Source organism: Acinonyx jubatus, chromosome C1 (genome assembly GCF_027475565.1).
Source record: "Acinonyx jubatus isolate Ajub_Pintada_27869175 chromosome C1, VMU_Ajub_asm_v1.0, whole genome shotgun sequence".
Lineage (NCBI taxonomy): Eukaryota > Metazoa > Chordata > Mammalia > Carnivora > Felidae > Acinonyx > Acinonyx jubatus.
Genome location: NC_069381.1, coordinates 173,965,297 through 173,971,296, shown reverse-complemented (window position 1 = coordinate 173,971,296; position 6,000 = coordinate 173,965,297). Strand labels below are relative to the sequence as shown.

General features: G+C 30.1%; 1 long non-coding RNA gene across 1 annotated transcript in view; it reads right to left on the bottom strand.

Moving 5' to 3' along the window:
* Nucleotides 1-5,001: 5,001 nt before the first annotated feature.
* Nucleotides 5,002-6,000, bottom strand: part of LOC113597772 (uncharacterized) — a 43,712-nt gene continuing 42,713 nt past the window's right edge. The window contains exon 5 of the long non-coding RNA XR_003418554.2: nucleotides 5,002-5,118. This is a non-coding gene — a long non-coding RNA (uncharacterized LOC113597772). The remainder of the gene's footprint in view (nucleotides 5,119-6,000) is intronic.

Sequence of the window (6,000 nt, the reverse complement as noted above, 5' to 3'; positions counted from 1 at the left end):
ACAATTTGGATAAAATGGTGCAATATCTCAAAAAACACAAACTACCATAACTCATAATATGAAATAGATAATATCCAACATAATCATAATTACCTTAGACTGAATAACCCATCATTTAAAAAACTCCACATGTAATAAATCTCCTGGCGCAGGAGTCTACCAAATGTTTAAATAAGAATTGACACAAACTCTGCACAACCTTTTCCAGAAAAGAGAAGAGGATGGAACACTTTACAATTTATTTAATGAAGTTAATAATAGCCTGACACCAAAATAAAAAAAAAACAGTATATTGAAAGAAAACTACAGACCACTATCCCTCATGAGTATAGATGCAAACATCCTTAAAGTATTAGTAAATAGAATTCAGCAATATATAAACAGGTTTTTTTCTCTATGATCAATGGGGTTTATTCCAGGGATACAAGTCTGGTTCAATACTTGAAAATCAATTTATTCCTTCATTATTAACAAGATAAAGAAAAATCACTAGATCATAATGGTCAATGCATAAAAAACATCTGGCAAAATTCAATACTCATTTTATAATTTAAAAAAACTCAGAAAAATGAGAATAGAAGGAGCTTCTTCAACTTGACAGAATATATACAAAAACCTACAGCCCACATTACAGTCAATGATAAAACAGAAGGGAAAAACTTAGTGAGAAATCCTTAAGACAGGGAACAAGTAAAGGAATGTCTTCTCTACACTACTTCCATTTAACATAGCTGGTGGAATGGTAGAAAAAACAAAAGGCACAGAAACTAAAAAGAAAGAAAACTGTCTCTATTTCCAGATGATATGATTGTCTACATAGAAAAGCCCAAGGAATCCACAAAAAAACTTCCAGAATAATTTCAGCAAGGTTGCAGGATATAAGATAAACACACAAAAACCAACTGTACTACTATATACTAGAGATAACCACATAGACACAAAATGTAAAAAGTACAGTACCTTTTATAACCATTCAAGAAAAATGTATAAGCCTAACAAGTTATAAATCTAACAAGACATACAGTACTTGCATGCTGAAAATACAAAATGGTGATAAGAGATAAAAATCCTAAATAAATGCAGAAACACACTGTATTCATGTATTAGAAGACACAATATAGCAGCAATTTCAATAGTCTCCACACTGATATTCAAACTTAATTCAGTTCCTATCAAAAATCCCAGCAGGAATTTTTATAGATATAGGTGAGATTATTCTAAAATTTTTATGAAGAGTAAAGAAACTAGAAAAACTAAAACAACTTTGTAAAAATAAAGTGACAGGAATAGAATGCCCATTTTCAAGGCATTATATAGACACAGTAATCAGGACATTATGATATTAGATGAGGGATACACAGATAGATCAATGGAATACAAATAAGAACCAAGAAACACACCATACAAATGTGCACAACTGATTTTTGACTAAAATGTAAAAACAATTCCATGAAGCAAAGATAGCTGTTTCAACAAATGATGCTGGACCAATTTGGTGTCCATTAACACCAATTTATCTAAGTTTCACACCTCATACAAGAATTAAATCAAAATCAATCATGGGTTTAAGTGTAAAATATAAAGCTATAAAACTTCAGTGCCATTGAATAAACCAGATTTTACATTGTTTTGGAAACAACCCAGACGTCCTTCAATGGGTGAAAGACTAAACAATCACAGTGGCACATCCATATTATGGAATACTAGTCAGCAATAAAAAGTAACAAACTACTGATACATGCAACAACTCTCTGGATGAATCTGGAGGCTGGGTTATGCTGTGTGTGGGGGTGGGGGCGGGGGGAACATTCCCAAAAGGTTACATACTGTATGATTCCATTTATATAACATTCTTTAAATGACAAAACTGCAGAAATGGAGAACAGATTAGCTGTTTGTTGTAGGGTTACGGGAAGGCGGTGGGAAACAAAGTAGCTGTGGCTGTGTCAGGTTAACATGAGGGATCCTTATAGTGATGGAAATGTTCTGTATCTTGACTGTTTTAACATCAATTGTTCTAGGTAGGATATTGTACTATATAGTTTCGCAACATGCTATAATTGATGGGAACTGGGTAAAAGTTACACTCTCTGGTAGTATTATTACTTAAAACTACATGTAAATCTACAATTATCTCAAAATAAATGTTCACTTCAAGAAATAAGAAAAAAAAAACGACAAAATACTTCTGCCTAAGAAATCTTTGTACTATATAAAATGATAATTTTATTATCTTTTATTCTCTGTGTTGGATAATTAATTTTGATGGAGACAAATAAAAAATAATTTGAATAAAATACCAATGTTGAATATAGCATAACTGATTAAATTTAGCAAAATATGTAAAATATTCATTTAAAACTGACAACATAAAAAATGATATTTCATAGTCTTGTAGGCAAAAATATATGTCTATGCTTCTTCTCATATTTCAGACTTTTATGCAAGAACATTTTTCCCCTTAAAAACCACCTTATAATGGGCCTCTATTATATTAAGTTTCTACCAGCAATACCTCATGACATTGCTGATCCTAGTTAATCTTATAAGCATTCTCATCAGTGTCAAGGGAAACTACATTGAAGTAACCATCTGTTAGAAATGGAAATCTTAAAACTCTCTACAAAAGTAATTAGCGGGACACTTTTAGATTTCTAGAGTTTTTTTTTTTTTTTAATCAACTGCATACAAACACCATTTGCTAGCCTTGATCTTGACCAATTAATTTAAGCTCACTGAGTGAGTGTCAGTTTCTTCATACTATAATATGGGGTACTTCTTACGACAAATGACAAAAATAAACTACAAGTATAGAAGTGGTTAGTAATAATATCTCACAGGGAACAGTCTAATAAAGTTTAATAATAGCTGATACTTCTGGGGTAAGGCATAAATAATATAACATAGGTATAAATTATATCATGCTGCTTTTTAAAATCTCTTGAACCAAATAAAGTTTCCTTTTTGGGAAGGGGATCAGATTGTTGGAGTTGTCTTCACAAACTAGCCCAATTAGAGTAAAATCATAAGGAGGTATTTGTAAATCTTTTCTAGTGTAGACTATGTCACAATACCTGTGACACTCCTCATGATGTTCACTATCACTGACACAGTCATCGTGTGGTAAGAAAACCAAACACTGGAACTCTTCCTCTTTCCATGCATGTTTTAGTTATGTCTTCTTTTTAGGCAAGAGGACTAAATGAGATAACTATCACTTTGGAGTACACACAGAGTGGCTTCAAAGAAAGGAACCAAAGTTTACTTTGCACATAATTTCCCTTCTATATAATGCTAGTGTTAGATGCTAAAGGCAGGCAAAATGCAAAGTTGTTAAGAACAAGAGGCCTGAGGGTGAAAATGCCTGGGTTTAAATCCAGTCTCCACCACTTCCCAGCTGTAAGATTTGATCAATTTACATCATATCTCTACAGTAGAATTTCCTCATCTACAAAAAGTGGCAAGAATACATAATATATATAAAGTTCTTTGCATAAATAAATACTTTCAGATATTAAGAGTAAAATTAATCTTATCATTAATAATAAAACAATCTTACCTAATACAACTGCTTAAGTATAAAAGTGATAATTACTATTGTGGCATCTAAAATATCTTTTCTGACAAGGTAAGATGTAAGGATTAAAACACAAACTACAAAAGGGTCACTAGAACTGAAATAATTTTCAGGGTGATTTTGCATGAATATGGTCATTATTCTAAGAAAGTATTATGTACTCTGCTCCATTTATATTTGATAAAAGAACCATAATTTCCTTTTTAGCTTATTGATGGCAATTTTCAAGCATAAAATTAAAAAAATTGCTACTTATTTAATAACCATCTTCATATTCAACAATTTATTTAAAAAACTTTTAAAAATTATTTATGCTACCTAGAATATTAGTCAATTCAGAGAGAGAGTAAGAATTTTATAAACATATGAATCTATGAATCAGTCTCCTTAACAGTCAAACTGAACTGATCTTTAGAAATCAAATTGTGATAAACAAACTACATTATGAATACTTTAAGATTAGAAATTAGATCTCATCTGGGCCTGGGAAGGAGAAATTAACTAAGAAATTCTATAATTGTAAGTAACAGCTGCACAGTCAATATTTAATCACTATATTGTGAGACAGTTCAGTAGTGGAAGACAGGATTAACATATTGCTTTAAAACATTCCATTACTTTCTGCATCTGTTTACTGATAATAAAAGACACAGCTGTTCTAAACGAAACACACTAACAGGTGTAAAGTGCCAATTTGGCATTTTACATAAAAGTTACTCCTCATTTCCTTTTGGAATACTCTAAAATTATACTGTAAGAACAGCTACCAATAACTTAGAGAATTTTTTATACTAACTTGGATCATTCTAGTCATTGTGGAAAAGATACACTTCTTTCTTCATGAATTCAAGATTATTTTTAAACAATACACATCCTGAACTAATTATAATTACCCCAGATGTTTTCCATAAAAATGGTCACACATCTGAACAGGGTTTCTTTAGCAACTGTTCTATATCAAATTTACTGCAAAGAGCATCAAAATTATGAAGTAACACTGTATCAGATTTGTTATGTTTAAACTACAAATGATAATGAAGCTTGAGCTTATAATTTATTTTGACAAGTATTCAGCTAATCTGTAGCCATATATATTTAATCCAAGGCCACATAAGGAAATTCAGTATTTTTATAATAAATTCTCAATAATCACTCACCTAAAGCAAGTCAGCGTAACCAAAGTTTGTGAATACCACATAACATTAACCAAATAGTTTTTTTATTTTTTTGTTTGCTCGTTTTTAAAACATCATATGCCACAATCAACTTAAAATATCTCAAGTAAAAGAACTAACTTTATTCTAGGAATTTAATAAACATGGATAATTAATTTTTAGATTTTACAAATTATAACGGTGACATTATGGGACAATTACAAAATCAAGGTCAATGAAAATACTAAAGTATTGGTGATAAGAAAGAACACTGAAATATTTTAATTTGGTTATTATATTTACTTTAATATATAAAACTTAGAGAGGAAATGTTAACGTAGGATATCAAAGAAGTCCAAAGCATTCCAATCTCTTTCTTTTCGTTTCCTAAAATAAAGACATTTGTCAAATTAGCTTCAGAAAAAGAGGTTCACTAACATTTACAAATACTTAAGAGAGTCCTTGAGACTATGTCTATATTTTGAGATATACACCTAGGGAAAAACATATAAGATATATACATTTTAATTATTTAAGATTATATAAAGACTTCAGATCTTTCCCCAATAGTTCTGTTTCCTTGTTAGCTAAGTTACAAATTTAAACAAAATACTCTACAGCTTTGCCATAAAGTGTCCTCAGTCAGGTCATTTAGTTACAACTGCTTTATGGTCCTTCTGGAAACAAGTTATGCTCAGTGAAAATTCTATTAGTTTGCTGCTTAAGTTTTGAAAAGAAACACAGGAAGCAAAGTTTTACATCAAAAGAATACAGAAAAACATCAATTTTACTGCAGAATCTAACAAAGCTTAACTCTCTCTATAATGTGGTAAAATCATGTTACCGTAGCAACATACCACGGGATTTTCTGATTTGTAAAATAAGTCAAAGTATATAGTCAATAATCCAAATCATATGATAATAATATTCGGGAGTTGTTTATATACATTTCGTAAGGCTCTCAGTCTTCATAAATTTAGTTACTGTATATGATGATTTATCCAAGCTATCTTAATCTTTATCATATTTAATTATCAAGAAAGGGTTTTATTATTTGGAATTTCATTGAAGTATATGCTGTGGTATACTAAATACAAAAGCACAATGTATACTTTAAAGAATTTTTAAATTTCTTTCTCATACAAGATTATGTTAAATTGTTTAATTATAATAATTTTAATTATTATATTCTAATAATTACATATTTATTTTGCAGTCTATTTATGTTCATAAGGAATTGTGGACCGACCAATTTGTGTTAATAAAAGA